Source organism: Akebia trifoliata, unplaced genomic scaffold (assembly GCF_017979445.1).
Source record: "Akebia trifoliata isolate Shusen 1 unplaced genomic scaffold, ASM1797944v1 Contig00643, whole genome shotgun sequence".
NCBI classification, from domain to species: Eukaryota; Viridiplantae; Streptophyta; class Magnoliopsida; order Ranunculales; family Lardizabalaceae; genus Akebia; species Akebia trifoliata.
The window spans coordinates 69,227-91,251 of record NW_028237134.1 but is presented as its reverse complement, the minus strand read 5'-3'; the positions used below and the strand labels follow the sequence as shown (position 1 = coordinate 91,251).

General features: G+C 34.1%; 1 long non-coding RNA gene across 5 annotated transcripts; it reads left to right on the top strand.

Annotated features, from left to right (window-relative positions):
• Nucleotides 1-569: 569 nt before the first annotated feature.
• LOC147381205 (uncharacterized) lies at nt 570-19,255 on the top strand. Of its 5 annotated transcripts, XR_015174720.1 has the most exons (6): nt 570-1,375; nt 2,756-2,842; nt 3,013-3,074; nt 3,178-15,129; nt 16,107-16,607; nt 18,989-19,255. It is a non-coding gene; the product is annotated as an uncharacterized LOC147381205 (long non-coding RNA). The 5 variants fall into 5 exon arrangements; XR_015174719.1 differs by lacking the exon at nt 3,013-3,074 and having other exon boundaries at nt 4,058-15,129; nt 16,464-16,607; XR_015174716.1 differs by lacking the exon at nt 3,013-3,074 and having other exon boundaries at nt 4,058-15,129.
• The last annotated feature ends 2,770 nt before the right edge of the window (nt 19,256-22,025 follow it).

Genomic DNA, 22,025 nt, shown 5'->3' with positions numbered 1-22,025 from the left:
TAATTATAAGTGAAGGAACACTTTGTAATAATTGTTACTTATAAATGAGGGAGTTACTAGTTTTTTCCAAGATTATCATTTTATAGATAAAAGAGAAACTTTAGTCATAATTTATTCTGTAATTTCTCTCTCTCACACTTAGGACTGTCAACGGATGTTTATTAGTTCGGATACAACAATATCTGAATCTGAATCAAAAAATTTTATCTGATATTTGAATTCGAATTCGAATCTAATTATCTTAATGGATATTGGATAATATCCGATTAGAATTCGAATAATTCGTATATAAAAAAAAAACCTATTTTTTCTTTATCCAGCTAATTTTAATTATTAAAAAATACTTAATATATATTATATAAATATGTATATATATTATTCATATAATAAATAAATAAAATAAAATAAAATAAAATAAAATATATTATATTATTTATATAATAAATTAGTCAAATAAAATAATGTATAACATATATATTTTGAATTGGATATTAATTCGAATATATAAAATTATCTGATTTTTCAAATTCAAATTCAAATTCAAGTCGGATTCGAATTTTCGACTATCCATTGACACCCTTACTCACACTTACACCACACAACATGGGGGAGGAAGAGAAAAAAAGGAGACTTAGAAAGTAGAGAAGAAAATTAGGGATCTTGGAAAATAAGATGAAGATGAAGTGGAAACTCCACCAATGAAACTCCAAAATTTGTAAAATTTCTTTATTGTTTTTCAATGAAATTCTAAATTTAATTACAGTTTTCATCTAATTTCTTATTTCTCTTTCAATTTCTTGTATCTTTAATTCTTTCATCCACTGCAAGAAAATGACATTTCAGGAACAATCTTTTGAAACGGCTTCTATCCCTTTCTAATTGAGATGAAGTCTTACGCCTCTCATTCGATTTTTCCAAAGCTTCATCTACAAATCAATTTTCACAAAACCTCATCGCTCCTATCTTCAACTACAAACCCTAATCTCGCTTCTGATCTTTCTCTCTCAAACCCTTGTTCTTCATCTCAATTTCTCTCTTCTTCAACTCCATTCTTTGATTCTTCATCTCGATTTCAAAATCATTTTGATTTTTAGCCGTTGAAGCGAAAAGGAAGTTTGAAGAAGTTAGATATACTAGAAACCCTCGTTTCATCCTAAAATCTATGGTTTCTAGGGTTTAAGAACTATTTCGAAAGCTCAATCCGAGTTGCCGATGAGCTTCTTCTTGTGAACATTAGTAAGTTCTTCTCACCAACCAAAATCGTTGATAAAGAAAAATGAGTTAATCACAGTAGCCCTGTAGGGAAGGCCCAACCCAAATGAATGGAAACATTGTTGCTGGGGGCTCCCTTCATCTGCGAGCTTTTCTCTGTTAGGTAATGGTATATTTTCTCAATAGTTGTTATTTACTATTTCTTAAATGAATTTGGCATTTTTTTACTCATAAATGATTTGTTTTTTTTTTTCCTAAGGGAGAGGGAACTAAATGTGGGGGTAAGGTGGGTGGGTTATACGATGCTCACCTTGTTCTAGTCTTATAGGTCTCATAAATATATGTGCTCACCTTGTTCTAGTCTTATAGGTCTCATAAATATATGTTCATAGGGTGAATAAGTTATACATACTTGCACCATCATCTGAAGTATGTATTCATACTTGTAATTTGTTTTCTTTTCTTTTTCTTTTGATAAATAGATGTCCACATCATTGGTTCAATCTTCTTCTTTTAGAATTTCAAGTTAGTTTTTGTGTTCAAGGCATCAAGCCATTGAGATTAATCTAGTAGATGTATTAGAATTTTCTGCTACAATTCAGGGGACATTGCTTGTCATGATTTTGATGGTAATTTGTGTGGGAAGTGACTTCTCTTAAGAAACTTGCCTATTATTAAATAATAGATTGCATAATACAAGAATATATGAATCGTGGAAGTATCGGTTGGTTTCGTTGGTAAGTGGTTGTCCTTGTTTCAGGCCTAGCCCTATTTTTTACTATTGAACTTGTAGGTAATGTGGGACTAAATCATCAACATACTAATTGGAGATTTTGAATTCATAGTAATGAAGGGTTAGGTGGAATATATATGTGAATGAGGCAGATCCTCCAATCCGACCTCGAGTCATTATTTATAACATTTCCATTGGATTTGGTCCAGCGGCAACCATATGAGAACTTTCTAATCTGGTTTACAAACATTATTGAAGAAAACAGAACAGCTTTGCTTATTACCACTATTGCAGTCTGCATTCCTGTAAGATTAAAGTGTTGAGGACACAAAATGCCCCTAGAGCAGTGCATGTCACCCAATGCCCCATCATAAACTGAGGGCAACAAGTATGAGCCATCATCCAAGATTTTGTAACATGTTCTTTTAGTTTCATAACCGAAGATTCTCCATCGTTACCTAAGGCTTCATACTTAGCTTGTTTGAGTTTTAAACGGTAGTGTCTAGAAATTTTTTTGTGGTTGAAACAGTTAAAGCAGAGAACACCAAGATTACAAGTAAAATAAGCATTAAAAACATGAATTTATCTACGGGGTGTGTTTATTATTGGGTTTTTTGATCTTGCATTCTCAATTAAATTGTCAACCCAATGTTAGCCGAATTCAGTTGGGCTGATCATTATTACTTCAATGTTGCCAATGATGACTTATCTTGCAGATATGCAAAATTGTACTCCATTCTTAAGATAAGAAAGTAATAAGTCACCTAAAATCCATAAATTGTTTTGACATGGACATAATTTCCTTTGCAGTATTATCTGAAGTCAGCTTTTGGATTCAACAAGAACCAATTTTCAGAAATTCTTACAGTGGTAGGAATAGGCTCCATTGTTTCTCAGGTACTTGTCTAAACCTTAGTTATTTCAACTTTTTGGTGGAATTGCTATGGCTACACTTGTATATTTAAACTTGTATAGTCAATGTGGAAGGAGAAATATGATACTCCTTTGTATTAAACTTTTGTGATATGCTCACCATGTGCCTGCATATATCTCTTGGTGTTTTCAAGGTTTTGAAGATTAGATGTGGTAGATCTATAATTCTTTTATGAACACAACATCCTCATAAATGGTACCCATACTGCACATTTTTGCCCTTTGCATTTAAGTATTGGTGTTTTAGTCATCCTTGGCACCGCCGAATACCTTATGTTCTAGATTCTTATTTTGCATAGGCAGAAAACAAGGAAGAAATGAATTTGTTATATGCTTGCAGCCTTCAGAGGCCATGTATAAGAGTTTGATTCCCATGATGTCGGGTTGGAGATTTACTTTGTAATATCTTTAAGAGTTGTCCATAATTTTGTTCACTGTTGAAGTAATATGAAGCATAAATGTTACATGTTTCATACATCTTCCTTCAGTTTTTGTAGTGTTAGCTCAATGCCTATGTTATGGTTACTCGGTGAAACATCTATAGGGAATATCTTTTCCACGTGATCTAAACTATAAAAAAAAAAATAGTATTGAGTTGAAGTTTTGAAGATGGTGTTCAGCTGTGCTTAAACGTTTGTTATATCTCCTTCTCATTATCGTGTTTATCTACTATTGATTTTTAAAAGGATACATTTTACCAATATGTATTATCTGGCCATGCCATGCCGTAGGTTCTCTAAACTTGATAGTTGGAGGTTGGGGTCACTTAGCTGTCTCTCTCCTGAGTTATGAATGCATGTTAGTTGATTAAATTGCTTCATTGTTATATATGAATCTCTCTATCTCTATTTGGCTGCTAAAGGAAAATATTTGCATTCAAGTATAATTATATGACGACTCCCATTCTCCTTAAAACATAAGTGCAAAATACAATCTCTAGTTACATTACTAGAACAAGCCATAACTCTACCTCTCTACTTTAAGATGAAGATAGACTCCATGATAACTTCATACTGATGTTGTCTGACAATTTCTGAATAGTGAATAATTGAAGAATCTAGCTATGTTTTAAAAATATTCCTGATGCAATTATGATACATGAAGTTGAAAATTTAAAATCATCAATTTAGTATCCCATAATTTTAGCCTTCGATGATAACTCCGAACCCTATCTTGCAGGTCAAGAAATCTGGGTTGGAGATGTCTACCGTACAAAGCGAACTAGAGTTTTATGGGCAAAGGTGTCAAGGAGTTGCAATTCCTGAAGTCCATTTTTCGCGAAATGGTCTTGTAGACACCCCATTTTTGCATACGCCTGATTAATCAATTCGTCAATTCGATTGTGACAGTTCCCAATGATGGATGAATATTCCAATTTTCTTTATTTTGTTATTAGATATGTGTTAGAAATTTGGATGAGGTATCTCAAACAAACAAAATTTTAAAAATTATGCTACGCTAGAAAAATATGACAAAAAATGTGAAAATCATCACTGTGAGACAAAATGAAGTTTTACGAGAAAAATTACTAGAAATGAATAAATTATCAAAATCCCCTTAACGTCAAAACATTCTTAGAGCCTACATTACGCTTAAGAAAATCTTTTTGAACAAATAAAACAACAAATTAAAATCAAATAAATTTTTTCGTCAATTTTCATCATATTAAACAAAATTACGAAAATGCCCCTTATAGGGTCTATTACCATTTTCCGTCAAAAACCTATAAGTGAAACAAACCGATAATCCCATTGAATTTCTTACAACAAATTTATTTCAAAATATCTCAAAACATTGAAAAATGACCTCTCAACATTAAAGTCCTCTTTGGGGGCAAAATGGTAATATTTCAATCTTAAAAATTTAAAATTTTGAAATTAATAATTAAAACATTAATTAACGTAAAGTGAAATCTTAATAAATTAAATTAATATTTTTAAACAATTAAAATCAATTAATTAAGTCCACATGTCAAATTTTAAGAGGTGCCCCATTTATTTAAAGGGGAGCTCACCTGATATTTATTAAAAGATCCCTTCATTTGGGGGCTCAAAGAATTAAATATATAATTAAGGGGGTTCTCCAAAAAATTTAAAAAATATTTTTTCATTGTACGTAAGAATTAAAATCCTAGTTGAACCCTAATTCACTTTATCTAAAAGAAATCTTCTCAAACTTGGAAGTTTCTAAAATTTTTTATAAATAGGAGCTTCCACAATCCAATCTCGTAGGTTAAGCAAAACTCTAGGAAAGAGAGGTCAGAAACACCCCTTAGTTTTCTCAAAATCTTAATTTTGAAGCCCTAAGGCCTTACCTAACACCTAAACCTCTTTTTTACTAAAAAAAAAACATTCAGAAATCATTAAAAAGATATTTAAAAAAAAAATAAAAAAAATAGAAAATACTCAGATCTAAGAGGAGGATACTTCATCTTAGAGATCAGAAGTGGATTTAGTGACGAATAAAAAATAAAAAAACTCATACGAGGACGTTTTCCGCCAACTTTGAGAGAACCAGCTGTGACAATCACTCAAGGTAATAAAGGTAATTTATTTATTTATTTTTAAGTCAGTTTAGCAATGTAATTTTTTTGGGAAAAAGTAGAGACCGACGTTTGTTGGGTGGGGTTGGTGCCTAATACCTTCTAACCCCGTAACGTGATCTCTGGATCCGTTCTTTTGTAGATCAATGTTTTTATCTATTTAGAGTCAATATTCGGTTCCTAGACCATAATAACTAGGTGGCCACTTCTAATCACCCAAAAAAGCGGATCCGCAACCCGCGGATCAAGGGTGCTTTCAGTGGCGACTTCACTGGGGATTAAAAGGATCAAACTTGAAAAATCCCAAATATTGGGATATTGCCAAATTGACATAATTTTTTTATTTAGTTTGATTTATTTTATTTGTTTATTTTTATTTTTTGTAGCTTGATTATGGATAATTTGTTTGGATTTTGTGTATTGTATTTTTGTTTTCTTTATCTAATTGAGGGTCACTTTTCGATGACCCCTAAATAATAAATGATTCAAAGTGATATGAATTGAGGATGGAATGATTGTGGTTGGGATGTGAGTCATGAATTTTTTTTTAGAAAATTTTTTGGCACGTTACTATGCATGAGTAGTGAGTTGTGAAAATAAATTATTTGTAAGTGATGCGCTAAGAAACGAAAAAATTGTCTTTTTTAATGTTGTTCTTGATGAGGAGAGAATTCCAAGAAACAAATTGCAAAAAAAAAAAAAAAAAAAAAAAAATACAGCACTTACGCGTGGTGTGCCATTAGTAGAAAATGTTTTTTTACTTTTTTATTTTCTTCTCTAATGGAAGAAAGAAGTGGGCAGCAAACAGAGAGAGATGTCTTTCCATCTCTCTCACTCTTTCTCTACGTTCTTGAATTGATGATCTTAAAATCCTGATTTCATTCTTGGAGAGAAGACGATGAGGTCTTTAATCGATGATCCTAATTCAAACTCGTTGATCGAATTTCTCAATGGAAAATAGAAGAAAATTTCATCTCTAGAGGAAAACCTGTGCCCAAATGGGTCTGATGAGTAAAAAAAATGTTGATTTTGGGGTTTTGGAGAATCTCATTGAGATTCTTGTTCAAGAAACCTAGGAGTTGGTGTAGAAAACTCTTCTCCATACGGGTTTGGTACAAAAGTGATGGAAGAAAGGTAAAATACATAATCAGATTTGGGTTCAATTTTGAATGAGGTGATGTAAGAGGAGAAGAATCAAATCAAATAAAACAAAAAAATAGAGGTGTGAGTGGTGTTGCCGCCAGCAATGCGTAAAAAAAATTGATTGCTTTTAATGGTGGTAGCACATTAAAAATAAAAAATGTGAGTTGTGTGTGCTGTTAGCAACAATAATAGTAAAAAAAAGTTGAGTTGAAACTCACTTTATGAGCCATGCTATCATGACTCACTTAGTAAGATATTAAATCTTACTAGGTGTCATTGGGTCCACTTGAAACATTAAATTAGAAATCTGACGCCGCAACCTTTTAGATTTCGTGAAAAAAACTCATATTTTTAAAAAAAATTTGGTCTTAATCTTCGATGTTGAAAGTGGATGGCTATGATCTCCTAATTTGAAAATTGAAATCTAATAGTGAAAATTTATCATTTTTCAAAGTTCTTAGAATTTTATCCTTCATAATTGTACACTTCATCATAGAGTTTGGATTATAAATTTGGGATTTTGATGAAATTTCTTAGCCACTCATTTTCAAAATCTTGAATCTAAGTATATATATATTTTTTAAATTGAATTTTATTCTCGGATCCACATTTTTTTTCCATTAAATCTAAAAAGACTATAGTATTGATTATCGATGAGATGACCATGTTGACTTAATGATTTTTAATAAAATTTGAAACCTTATGAGTTATTCAAGTTAGCTTACATTCTCAAAAGATTTGTTATGCATGCCTTTCAAAAAAAAAAATGTTCATCACTCCTTCTCTCTATAATTATCAGTCTATCTTCAATTCAATGTTTATTGAAATTTCAATTTGTTTTGGGTCGTCCAAAGCGATTCTTGATTGGACCACAGAAAGAAAAAGTCATTTTGTTTTTATTTCATGTTAGAAAAAGGATTTTTTCTGTGCTTATCTCAATGATTGGTCCATGATTAGTTATTTGTGTGCTATCTTGATTGATCACTTTTGTTTTACCTTGATTGATTGTCTACATAATATGCCATGATCTAATTGATATATTTCTATGATGTGCATACTTTGCTCTTGAACTGGATGTTTCAGATGTTTTTGTATTTATTGATTAATATTTATTTGATATCCATATGTTAACGATTTGATCTGGCCCACGAGTCTATTTATTAAAAAAAACACCCCGGACACACCCTACTCTACTTTACACACATCATTAGCACGTTTATTTTGTTGCATTGCATGCTTGCATGTCCCTTTTAGCCAATGTGGCACTAGTGTGTAGTCCGGTTTCCTTGTGAGGCAAGACGTCATTTATGAAATCACAACTCTAGTCATGTACCTTAAGGTATATAAAATTGGGGCATCAATACCGTTTGATCAGGTGATTCTGAAAGGTATATCGATGAACCCATGCTAGAGCAACCTGAGCTTTTGTCCTATTATAAGTCGCAAAGTCATATGTCCCGATTGCCAACGTACTACTAGTACGTGGTCAGTCCTCTCGCGGGATCTTAAACCATTTATGAAAGTTGCAACCTTAGACTCGTACATATACGGTATATCAAAGCTAATATAAATTCACCAACTGCACTTCTTAGTCAAAATCAGTGCCTAAGCGAGATCTTATTCTACTGTACTACGGTACTAGGGGGATAGACGACATCTATTTTATACGAGAGGTGACTTAAGAGTGTCATTGCTCAGCATCGTGCGCCACCTCTCAACTGGGGATTAAACTGGTTGATTTCGACTTCAGAAATTAGGGTTGGAGTCTTAAATTATTACATAAACGGTATATCAAACCAAGTCATCACGTATCTTCCGATTGAGTACGTTCGAGAGGTATATAAGTGCACTCAGGTAAGGGTGGCTAGATAAATTGCATTGCACGTAGTAAACCTAGAGTCTAGGAACCTTCCTAAAGGTCACGACTCGAACCGACTATGGGTGTTTTCGGGTTGCTTTACTCAATCTGATCAACAGGTAAGTTGGCGGATCAGTCCAGATCGTTCAAACTAAACTCGTAATATCGGTCCGACCTAATGTGTGAAATGTAAATCAATTGGCCCAATTGACAAATGCATCAAACTGATCAATACTAAACCAATTGGACCAATTGATTTTGCAATTAAAGATTCTGACTATTTTATACCAAAAAGATTCGATCTTAGGGTCAAATTATTTTGTCTGATCAAAGGTTCAATCTCAATCAGGGGTACCCGTGACTAACCTTTCTCACTTTCTTGGTCACTATATAGATTTATAGGGCATTTGTATTCGATATTTCTCACTGGACTTAGGCTAATCTATATCAAAATTTTAATCATGTGGTTAAGAGTCAAATCTTAAGAGTCAATGGTTAACTTTGATTTACTTCCAATCAGATAATAATTGCTCCTAAATGTTATAAATCACCATCTGTACCATTTTGTGTCCGTAAAAAAAATCATCTTTTTACAGTACCATTGTCAAGTCCAAGTAATTAATTTTTGCCACAAGAAGAAACAAGTACCATGGATGAAACATCACTTTATCAGATTTTAGAATCTTTTCAAGCACAAATTGAAGCCTTGAAGATTGAAAAGAAAAAAAATGAAGGTATAGAACCCCAGGCGGTGTTTGATCTCATCGAAAACCAGGAGGATAATCAATTACTTGTCGACCTTATCTTAGCTCATCGAATAACTCAAGTTAAAATCACCTTGAAGAATATCAAAGACTTCAACGATCTTGCTTTGGAATTAGGGGTAATGACATTATTTCCCACGGTTCGTCTGTCGGAGAAGTTTACAATGCAAGATATGGAGAAGTTTGATGGGATTGGATGTCTTAGGACTCACTTGAAAGTATATGTTGGTATTATGCAATCTCAGGGTTTAAGTGAATAACATATGACACAACTGTTTCAAAGAACCCTTACAGGTCTTGTCCAATGATGACTAATGTCATTAGACTCATCTCGGGTAAGAACATGACATGAATTAATGAAAGAGTTTATTGGTCGGTATTTATTCAACACAGACATTGAACTCACAAGAAGATATTTAGAAACTACTAAACAGAAGTCTGGGGAAACTTTCACTGAGTTCATTGCTCGATAGAGAGCCAAAGCCGCTCAATTGTGGGATCAACCTCAAGAGAATGAACAAGTCAAGATCATCCTCAGAAATCTTATTCTAAATTATGCCAAGTATTTGATGCCTCAGTACCTTCTCACTTTTCAGTCCCTCCTCGAGGTTGGAAATCAAGTTGAAGATGCCTACTCTTCGGGACTTTTTGTTAACTCGTCTGAGTCAAAACCCAAACATTTCAAATTCGGTACTAATTCTTTACAAGTAGCCAACACTTCTTTCGCACTAGCTCCTCAAGCCACTCAATCCTTACAAATCCAGCCTAGAAGACAATTCGCTAATCTTGGAATATCCCTTAGTGTCGCCTATCAAAAGTTGATGAAAAAGGGATTGCTGACACCATTACAACCAAAGCCTTTGTCCAATCCTCTTCCTCCAAACTTAGACAATGGGCAATTCTGTGGATTTCATCAGATGTCCAGCTATGTTCTTGATAGGTGCATTATTCTCCATCATACTATTCAAGACCTTATTGAGCAATGAAAGGTCACCATACTCGCTTTTACCGTGCTCAATGTTAAAACTAACATTTTGCTTACATTTCAAAATCAACCTCCTCTTACTTTGAACCTAATATCCATATCCAAACCCGAATCAATTGACCCAGTTTCCTTCATTGGTCTTAACAGTGCATCCTCCCCATGCTAGAATGAGTCTACCTACCCTAAGGCAGTAATAGAACTAAAGAATAGAGAGATTATTGAAGTAACGGGTTGTTCAGCATATGACAAATTCGAATTAGAATATGAAGAGAAGCAAAAGCAGACGAATTCAAGTTACCCATCAAAGATATCTAAAGTGGCATAGACCCTAGAATTGTCCTTCCATTCATAATGATGGCCTCTATTTAAGTCTTCTTTTTAGTTTTAGTTGCGTCAGTCTTTGAGTTCAGTTAGTCATTTCAACTATTTTAACTTTTTTTTTATTTTAATTTTTTTTGGACTTCAGTCAATTTTGTCAGTCTACGTTTTTTTATTTATTATTCTAATAAATAAAGAAGTTTTTGATTATCATGCGTGCAATAATGATATGAACATAAAATTTGACATCAGGAATGCCTCAAAGCTCACTAATTAATTTTGATAAATATTAGAATTAAAGAGTAGACTTAAAAAGTGCAAATGGGTACTACATTATTCTTAGGGGAACATGAGAGAATAATAATCTTATGTGAGAAGTTCAACAACGTTCTTGCATGGTCTCAAGAGGAAAGATTGCATCAAGGTATAAAGTCGAGGGTGACCTTCAAAGTCAAAGATTATCGGTCAAGACTGATGTAGTTGAAACCATCAACAAAGGTGCTAAGATCTACAAGAAGAGATTCATCATTTTTTTTTCACTCAAGAGAAGAATTCTCATTAGAAAAGAATATAAGAGATTTTTCGAAGTTTTGAAAGTATTGAACGAGTCAATGGCAAATAAAAAGAACTTAATCAAACTTAATTTCGTAGAAGAAGACTGAAGATTACTCCTTTTCAAAAGAAGATCTTACTCGACAAAACAATCAAGACATCGAGTTCTTAGAATCTTGACTAAATCAATTAGCATTTCGCTAAAGGAGGCCTCCTTTGGTCGAATTATTTTCCTGTCTTATTAAGAAACAGATAACCTTATTTAGCCCCCTCACAGCCTTTAAAAAAAATTCAATAGCTTCTTCTTTCTAAATCACACCTACCAACCTCGGGAGGGAAGTCTTGTATGAACTACGTTTTGACCTGATCCCAAAAGAGAAAAAATATTTGGGGTACATAGGCAGCCTAAGAAACTTCAGGCCCAGTCACGCAAAAAAATGTATTCTCTTAAGAAAATTATCATCTAAAAGGAAAATCCCCTATTTAAAGGTTCAAAAAAAAGAATGCCAAACTAGGGGCATTAAAAAAAAAAGAGTCAAAAGAATCCACATAAAAGAAAATAATGCCAAATTAGGGGCATTAAAAAAAAGAGAAGAATTGATAGAAAAAAGAGAATATCAGATTAGGGGCATTTTAGGAAGTCGAGCCTTATACGTTTTCTTTTTAAATCATGTTCTAAGCCCACCTATTAAGTTCTCCTGAATGCTAATTGACTCGATTAAGATGTAGGGCATCAAGAAGTTATTGAGTTGAACATTCAAGATCATCAAGAGGAAGAAAAGTCCGTTAAGTTGAAAATCCGAAAGGGCGACTTAAGAAAAAGTTAGGGTATAACTATAAAAAAAGGTTTGCTAGGTTGAAAACCTAAAAAAAGGCAACTTAGGCAAAAATCAAGGTATCCTCAGAAAAAGAAAAGCAAAATCCGTTAGGTTGAAAACCTGAAAAAGCGACTTAGGCAAAAATTAGGGTACACAGAAAAGGAAAAAGAAAAATCCCACTGAAAAGAAAAATTCAGAAGGAAGTTTACTAGAAGGCAGAAAATTATTCAAGTTGCAACATTTGTTTTTCAGCCAACAACTCACATCCGACAAGACAATGTTGAAGTTGATGAAACTCGAAAGTCATCTTGAGCATATCAGAGCTTTAAGAGTATTTACTTGTTCAAGTGTTTGCTAAAGGAATGTGTAGAACCATCGATTACTTTGAAGATAAAGATCTTCTATTCCAATAATTATCAAGATTTTAAGTCTAGCTCAAGCATTTTTCAAAGGAAATTAAAAAAGAAATGATCAAATTTTTTATTGCACATATGATAATCTTAAGAGTCTTGAAAATTTAAAGAATGCCGATTGTTCTATTTGTCATATATCAGAATCCATAATGGCTCGTTTATATTTTTCAAGTGCAATCCATTCCATTAATTTCATAGTTAAGTTCTAGTTGAAGTCAACTTTGAAACTAGGAGTATTTTTGAAAGTCATTGTGATTTTAAAGTTTTATTCTTAATCACATGATAAAAAGAAAAATCTTGTTCAAAAGCTACAAAGTCCGGCGAAGCCTAATGATAATTATGAATTCAGATGCATAATAAGCCAATAAAGGCTTAATCTCCCAATCTTTGAGCTCGATAATATCGAGTCCTTAATTAATCCAAGCCTGAGAAGCGTGGCTCCAATAAGTTCGAATCCGAGAAACGAAACTCCAATTTTTTTGAATCATAGAATGAATTAACGGGGTTGTTTAAGTTCCTGTAAACCTTAACCAGAGTCCGAGAAATGAGACTCCATTTTTGTTTGAATCATAAAATGAATTAACAGGATTTTTTGAGTTCCTATAAACCTCAGCCCGAGAAGCGTGGCTCCAATAAGTTCGTGTCCGAGAAACGAGATTTCAACTTTTTTGAATCATAGAATGAATTAACGGGATTGTTTAGGTTCCTGTAAACCTTAGTCAGAGTCCGAGAAACATGGTTCCAGTTTTGTTTGAATCATAGAATGAATTAACGGGATTGTTTAAGTTCTTGTAAACCTTAGCCAGAGTTCGAGAAATGAGACTCCAACTTTGTTTGAATCATAGAATGAATTAACAAGATTGTTTAAGTTCCTGTAAACTTTAGCCAGAGTTCGAGAAACGAAACTCCAGCTTTGTTTGAATTATAAAATGAATTAACGGGATTGTTTAAGTTCCTGTAAACCTCAGTTTGAGTCTAAGAAACGGGATTCCAACTTGAATAGGATTTTTTAAGTTCCTACAAACCTTAACCCAAAGAGTGGCTCCAGTAAGCTCGTGTCCGATAAATGAGACTCAAGCTCTTTCGAACTCTAAAAAAAAAAAAATTAAAAAAAATAATTTAATGAAGTTTCTACATCACTTGATTCTGATAATGTTATGACTCCAATTACTTCGTTGTTCAAACTTACCATAATTCATATCATATGATTGTTTTCATTGCATAAGTGCACTTCAATTGGAATCATTATTGTTAGTGAGAGAAGATCTGTAGGATCTGACATTCTTTTTAATCGATGAGAGTTTATTCTCAATGATCCGATAGAATACTCAATGAGCATCACACCATTACACACACACGTGCACTTTTGCATTAATTAGGAAGAATTTTCAAAATTCAAGGATTTGACACCGTTAGTGAGAGCTCGTGCTCGAGGACCTGACAACTTTTAATTTGGGGAGAGTTTTACCTTCTAGGATCCGAATGCCCCGACGAATTGCTAAATCAAGCTGCAAAATGAATTATCACTAGCTTTGATATTCGGATATCGCACTATCTACCAAAATAGATTTGCTATTTAGTTTGCTTTAACCTTCTGCCAAAGAGGGGCATCTGTAGACATCCTATTTTTGCATACGCCTGATTAATCAACTCAACTCGATTACGACGGTTCCCAATGATGGATGAATATTCCAATTTTATTTATTTTGTCATTAGATATGTTTCAGAAATTTGGATGAGGTATCGCAAACAAACAAAACTTTAGAAACGACGGTACGCTAGGAAAATATGACCCAAAAATGTAGAAATCATCACTGTGAGACAAAAAGAAGCTTTACGAGAAAAATCACTAAAAAAATGACTAAATTATTAAAATCCCCCTAACGTCAAAACATTCCTAGAGCCTACATTACGCTTAAGAAAATTCTTTCGAACATATAAAACAACAAATTAAAATCAAATAAACTGTTTCGTCAATTTTCACCAAATTTGACAAAATTACGAAAACACCCCTCATAGGGTCCACTACCATTTCGGGTCAAAAACTCATAAGTAAAACAAATCGATGCTCCCATTGAATTCCTTACGAAAAATTGATTTCAAAACATCGAAAAATGACCTCTCAACACTAAACTCCTCTTCAGGGATAAAATGGTAATTTTTCTATCCTAAAAATTTGAAAAATTGAAATTAATAATTAAAACATTAATTAACGTAAAGTGAAATCTTAATAAATTAAATTAAAATTTTTAAACAATTAAAACCAATTAATTAAGCCCATAAGCCAAATTTTAAGTGGTGGCCTATTTATTTAAGTGGGAGTCCACCAGATATTCATTAAAAGACTCCTCCATTTGGGGGTCCAAAGAATTAAAGATATAATTAGGGGGGTTCTTCAAAAAACTTAAAAAATATTTTTTCATTGTACGTAAGAATTAAAATCCTAATTATAAACCCTAATTAAACCTTAATTCACCATATTTAAAAGAAACCTAGTCAAATTTAGAAGTTCCCAAAAAACTCTATAAATAAGAGTCTCCACAACACAATCTCGTAGGTCAAGAGAAACCTCAGGAAAGAGAAGTCAGAAACAGCCCCCAACTTTTTCAAAACCCTAATTCTAAGGTCCCAAGGCCTTTCCTAACACCCAAACCCCTTTTTCTACTAAAAAAACACCTAGAAATCCTCCAAAAAATACAAAAAAAAAAAAAAAAAAACTAGAAAATACTCAAATCTTAAAGGAGGATACCTTATCTTGGAGATCAGAAGTGGATCCAGTGACGACTAAAAAACAAGAAAATTCGTACGAGGACGCTCTCCGCCAACTCTGAGGGTACCAGCCTTCATAATCACCCAAGGTAACAAAGGTATTTTTATTTATTTATTTATTTAGTTTTAGGTCAGTTTAACAATGTAATTTTTTTGAGAAAAAGTAGAGATCGGCGTTTGCCGGGCGGGGTTGATGCCTAACACCTTCCAATCCCGTAACGTGAACTCCAGACCCGTTCTTTTGTAGATCAATGTTTTTATTTATTTAGAGTCAATATTCGATTCCTAGACCATAATAACTAGGTGGCGACTCCCAATCACCCAAAAAAGTGGATTCGCAACCCACGGATTGAGGGCACTTTCAGGTCTTTAACCATGAAAGTTTGCAAGCTACATGAGCTACCTCAGTACTCTGTTTATGCACTTTCAATATTATATATATGTTTTTTCAGAATGGATATTATCAAATTCGATATGTTAATATCTATATATGATAAAGATTCGAAAAGATAAAAATGTTCGAATTCGAATCGGATTCAGATTTTTGACTATCCATTCACACCATTAGTCTTAGATGAACTGGTGAGATGATTGCTGCCATGCCTCGGGAAGTGGAGATTAGGGATGACACTTGGTTTAATTTGGGGCCAAATCAAAATCGTACCAACCTAAGTTGGTACCACCAAACAAGAACTAGATCTCTTTTATCATGCCCCTCATAGCAAAAGATAAGTATTATAGCTATGTCTGAAGCTAAATGTAGATTGGAGGCTTTGGATAAGAAGGATGCAGGCCGTAGAAAAACTGCAGAGCTCAAAAATAACTTGGAAGGATACATATATGCTACTAGAGAAAGGGTTTACAGTCCGTGATAACTCATGGCATACCTTTTTTTTATTTTTCTATTCTGGATTTTTTATGCTTATCATTTTATTTTATTTTATTTTATTTTATCTGAATTTCTTGTTTCATTGCAGAACGCCTTGGTTTTAGTTTATTGAGGGAATTTTAGATATTAACATGTTGGCAACTAACACTTCTTACCGTGTTGTTGTATCATTGATAGCTATCGTGGGAGGTGGCTATGTAATAGTCATGTCTAGTTTGTCAAAGAAGGGTGAGATTGCAAATGCTAAAGCCGGGAGGGTTAATGAAGATGTAGTTCTGATAGAGATTAAGATGTATGCATTATAATGTGTATGAGGTACACTATATCAATACTATGGTGTATCTCATCACATATCTTGCAAATCTTTTCTCTATCAAATTCATCATTCATGTCTATCATATATATGAATTTGTCTGGTAAAATATGTTCTTTACCAGTTTCGAGTTATATGGTATTCAACTCTGACTAATTGTTTCGAAGTTTTTAAGAATTTTTTTCCTATATATTAGCAATGGTTTTATTTTTGACATGTAGTTTAGCAAGGTAATTGTATGTTTTGATGTTGCGACCGAGGCTGCTAGGTATGGGTTCACAGCAATCCGTAGATCAGAAGGGTTCTTGGTTCAGGCAGTCGTTTCTTTGGGAGATCAAATCACTAAGATTACAAGCCCACCCGAGGTAAGTTTATATTTTTGAAAAGTTCATGAGTAATCTAGGGCTCATTTGGGATATAGCATGGACATGTACATTTCTTTTGTAATTACTTCTATAAGATTTACAAGTGCAATGTGTAGACACCCCAATTTGCACGAACCCGTTAGGAAGATCCAAATTTCCTCAAATTGATTCCGATTTAGAACTCAAGATTTTCGACGGACCCACATTGCTATTTTGCATCATTTTCATGCATACATGCATCATGTTATATAGTTTGCATACTCAACCTTGTCCCTAACCCACTCCAAATTCGTATTCATTCTCCATTAACCGATCCATCATCCATACCCTTACCATGGTCCAATCCCTAACCAACCTAAGCCCAAAATCCAATGCCATTCTAAACCCATAACCCAAATCCATTACCTAGCCCAACCTAAGCCCAAAACCCAATGCCATTCTAAACCCATAACCTAAATCCATTTTCTAGCCCAACCTAAGCCCAAGATAAAATCCATTCTCTAAGCCCAATACCAAACCCACTCCAAGTCCATCCTCTCACCCCTTCATAAGATGACACATGTTGATACCTCATAAGCCTCCAACACCCAATGCATCATCTAATTGGAGAGTCAACATTTCTTTTGTGAAAACTCAAGAATGCCCTTCTCAAAAAGTCTAGTCAAATCAAAAAGGTTATTTGGTCTTTGGTAATAATCCATAAAGGTGAGGGAACTTCCCATTATGCCCTCAAAAGGTGGGAATCTTCAAGTACATACATGGAGTTCTCCCATTGGTCCATTTCAAAAATATACTTTTACCCTTGCTTTATGAGTTATTTACAAATGAACAAAAGTCTACTTTTCACCTACCACTTCACCTTTACACATGTCATCCTCCTATTCACCCTCCCAAATGTGTTTTTGTTTTCCCATTGGTCAATTTCAAAACTACACTTCCACCCTTGCTTTATGAGTTATTTACAAATAAACCAAGATCTACTTTTTACCTACCACTCCACCTTTACACATGTCACTCCCCCATTCACCCTCCCAAAAGTACTTTTGTTCTCTCACCTCTATTTACCAAAAAACCAAGGATCAAAGCATGCTTTTGAGGGTTTCTTCACAAATGTCATCTTTACCCCATACAAATGAAAAATTCAAAAAGAAATAACCTAAATCTCATGTCCATTTTCTTCATTTTTAGGGTTGGACCACTTTATCCCCAAAAGTCCTCCAAAAACTCTATAAATACCCTCATTTTCTATGAACAACTCATGCTCTCAAGCCCTCATCTCTCAACCTAAAACTCTACCCAAATTTCTACTCACTCTCTCATATTCTAAACTTCAACTCACTCAACCTTCAATCACCTCACTCAACTCTTAAGCTCACTTCTCAAGATCAAGTTCATTCAAAACCATCAAGGGACAAGGTAGGGTTTAACATGTAGTCTATCTATTTCAAAGCTTGCATCTTCTTCTTCTAACCTTCTACTTTATTTTATTTTTAGAAAGCCTTAGGATGTAATGCATACCCTCTCCCATCCCCGGTAGATTGGACTAAGGTTCGATCGAAAGGATGGGGGTTGAAGCCCTTTTCACCTCAATCTCATGCATCATATTGCACACAATGCACACACTCACTTATGCATGGCAATGATGAAGAAATGTGTCACCCTCTTGATGGGGTGAAACACTAAGTTTCTAGCCATGCATACATGCATCATGGTTGTGGCCTTAAGGGAACTCCATCATGGAGTTTCTCTAAAAGCTCAAACCTACATTCATATTCATAAATTTAATGTGATTATATGGGTCATTCTCTTCCATAGAATGTCCCTAATGTCACATTGAAATCAAAATCCTTTTTTAGGGAACATTCCACTTAATGCACACACCACTCTTACCACACATTCTCATGCATTTTAATATTTGTTTTCTTGAGTTTTTTACAAAATAAAATGGCCAAGCAAGGTAACCACCTTTGGTGGAGAAGATGGGGTGCCTAACACCTTCCCCATCCTCTAACCGGACCTCCTTACCTAGATCTTAGGTAGACCTTGTCCATTCCAACAAATGAGAGTCACTACAATGCCATGAAAAAAATGGTTTTCAAAAAGTTAATTCGGGTGCCCATTCACACCCATTTTCAAAAAAGAATGGTGGCGACTCCAAACAATGTAGCATTGAGGTTCATGGCGAACATTTTATGTCTACACAATGTTGAGGTTTGGTGAGACTGTTGAAGTTGTTTTTTTTTTTTTTTTGGGTCTAGAAGTGCTTGCATAATCTGTGTACACTTTCAGTTGTTTGATTAATCCAACATCACTCGACTACAAAGTTGGTGTTAAAAGAGACATTTAGTTTGTTAATTAAACTTGTTTCTTATTTGTTATAGGACACGAAGTTATTGGAAGAAAAGAAGATTGGAGTGAAAGCCCTGGGAAAGAAGAAACCAGATGAGTCGAAGCACTTCATTTGGAAGGATGGCATTATATTGCCATGTGGCCCCTTGGTCCCCTTAGGGCCCAATTTTGGATTTGTAAATTATGACTCAGTGTAACTCTTTCTGTGTATAAATTAGTGCGATAGAGACCCTCGATGTTCTCTATTTGTGTAAATTATTTTTGTTTATAAAAAAGTTTAGATATGGGTTTGTAACTGATGGCTAAAATCTCAAACTTAGGACATCAGTCTTATAGACATCGGATTTTAAATCGATGTCTAAATTTTTTTTTTTTTTTTTTTTTTTTTTTGTGTAGTGTGTTCTATTATATAAATGTAAATTTTGAATGATTTTTAGCCGTTCCAAATCTTAAGATCTAGAATGGCTTCTTGTTTAAATTCATTAACAATGCCTCAATAAGAGTCTTTAAACTGTTTCAGACAGTCTTAGGAACAGTTACAAACTGTTCCTATTTTCACATTTGTTGTAGTGTTCTACTTAATTGTTTTTTCTTCAATTTCATTCCATCAAGAACACCTCAAATCAGATTCAATGTAGACTGAGCCGATCACCTTGTCATATTGCAAGGTTCCGATCTTGTGTTTTTTTTTTTTTCTTGGATTTGCAATTTCGGATTTCTCCTGGTGGATTTGTTTTCATCTCCCATTTATTTTTAGTTTCACCTCATCTGGCTATCATCTCCCATCTTCAAATCGCTATTGTATTGGGTTAATTCTCTACCCATCTCTTTTCCATTCTTTCTGGTCCAATGGCTTGCATACCACATCACTATTTTCAAACATCCATTGCAATTCTTTTCCCCATATCACTATTGTATGCATCCAACCAGGAGGCCATCTGTTACATTGCCATCTGGGATTTAATTGGGTCCTGTGAGCACAAACTCAGGAGAAAAACGAATAGCAAGGTGTAATAGTTTGTCAACATTCTACGGATTCTCCGACGACAGAGAGGTGAGCATTGAAGTCAAGTCATAAGATAAAAAACTGAATTCAAGTCATAAAGATGAGCACTGCAGTCAAGTCATAAGATAAGAAACTACCGTCCAAGAGGTGAGCACTGAAGTCAAGTCATAAGATAAGAAAGTGAAGTCAAGTCATGACCTCGGTTTTGTTGGAATTACCTTTCACTTAAGAGTCATACTTAACCAAGGTTAGGTGGCACCCCATTTCATGCCACATGATATTTGTGGGACCAACGGACCGTATGGATATGTGGTCCATCCCTTAGTGAATTGGTGTATGTGCATCCATTGATATTAGCAATGTCTTAAGAATGATGATGAGTGCATTTAGTTTCTTTTTTTATGTATTCGGTCATTTTCTTGCCAATTGGTTTACCAATATGATGATCCTCAGGGAGTTATGACCTCTTGGAACTATTCTCTCCATTTTTGTGAATGGCAAGGTATTACATGCAGTCGTCGACATCAAAGGGTGTTAATATTGAAACTCGATTCTCAAAGGTTAGTAGGATCCCTAACTCCGTATATTGGGAACCATTCTTTCCTAAGGTCCATAAATCTTGGAAACAACAGCTTCCAAGGCGAAATACCCCCAAGAAGTTGGCCATTTGTTCAGGTTACAAGAATTCAAGATGAGCAATAATTCTTTTGTTGGCAAAATACCAATCAATGTGTCCCATTGCTCTGACCTCAGAATCCTTCGTTTAGGCGGAAACAAGTTTGTTGGGACTATACCCATTGTTTGGAGGAAATCATTTTTGCAGATCCATTCCTATATCATTGTTCAATGCTTCAAGACTCGAGATGCTTGATATCGATAGTAACAATTTTGCTGGAAATGTCCCTCTTGAGGTTGGAAACCTAAAGGTTGTTCAACATCTACTTTTAGGTTTAAATCATCTTGGAAGTGGAAAAGTTGATGATTTGAAATTCCTCAATTCATTGACCAACTGCTCCAATCTAAAGTGGTTGGAATTCAGTGTCAATAATTTTGGAGGTAAGCTACCTAACTCTATAGCCAATCTATCAAACCAACTCACTAAACTATATCTAGGAAAAAATCAAATATTCAGAATCATTCTATCTGAAATTGGGAATCTCATTAATTTAATTAAATTGGATATGCAGGCTAACTTTCTCGATGGTAGTATTCCCAAGGAAATTGGGAAGCTTCAAAAGCCGCAAGAATTAAATTTAAATGCCAATAGACTTTCAGGATATATTCCTAATTCTTTAGGCAACATCACTAAAATATCTTATCTTGATCTATCGCATAATTCCTTAGTAGGAAACATCATTTCAAATTTTGAGAATTCTAAATTTTTACAGATTTTGGATCTTTCTAAAAATAATCTTAATGGAACTATACCCAAATGGGTCATTGATTCATCCTCACACTTAATTTACCTTAATTTAGCTTATAATTCGTTTACTGGGTCAAAACCTTTGGAAGTGGGTAAGATGAAAAATCTTGCAGAGCTAAATGTTTCTGAGAACAATATGTCTGGAAAAATTCCTAGCACACTTGGTAGTTGTATGAGCTTGGAACACCTTTATTTGCAAGGTAATTTCTTTCAAGGACCCATTCCCTCGTCTTTTAGCGCTTTGAAGGCTATTCAAGATGTAGATCTTTCACGAAATAGCTTATCTGGAAAAATTCCTAAAGATCTTGACAACCTTCCCTTTTTGGAAAAATTGAATCTGTCCGTAAATGATCTTGAGGGCGAGGTACCAATAAAGGGAGTCTTTCAAAATACAAGCGCATTTACTCTCTTTGGAAATAGTAAACTTTGTGGGGGCGTACCAAAACTTCAGTTACCTCCATGCCTCATTCAGAAATCTAAGCAACGACGAATATCTCTTGCTTTCAAGGTAACAATTGGTGCAATTATATTTACAATTGTGGTTGCATCTATTCTTGTTCTATGTTGGAGGAGAAAGCCAAGAATGAAACCTTCTTCTTCAAAAAATTTCTTGGGTGATTGGTATGAAAGGGTTTCTTAC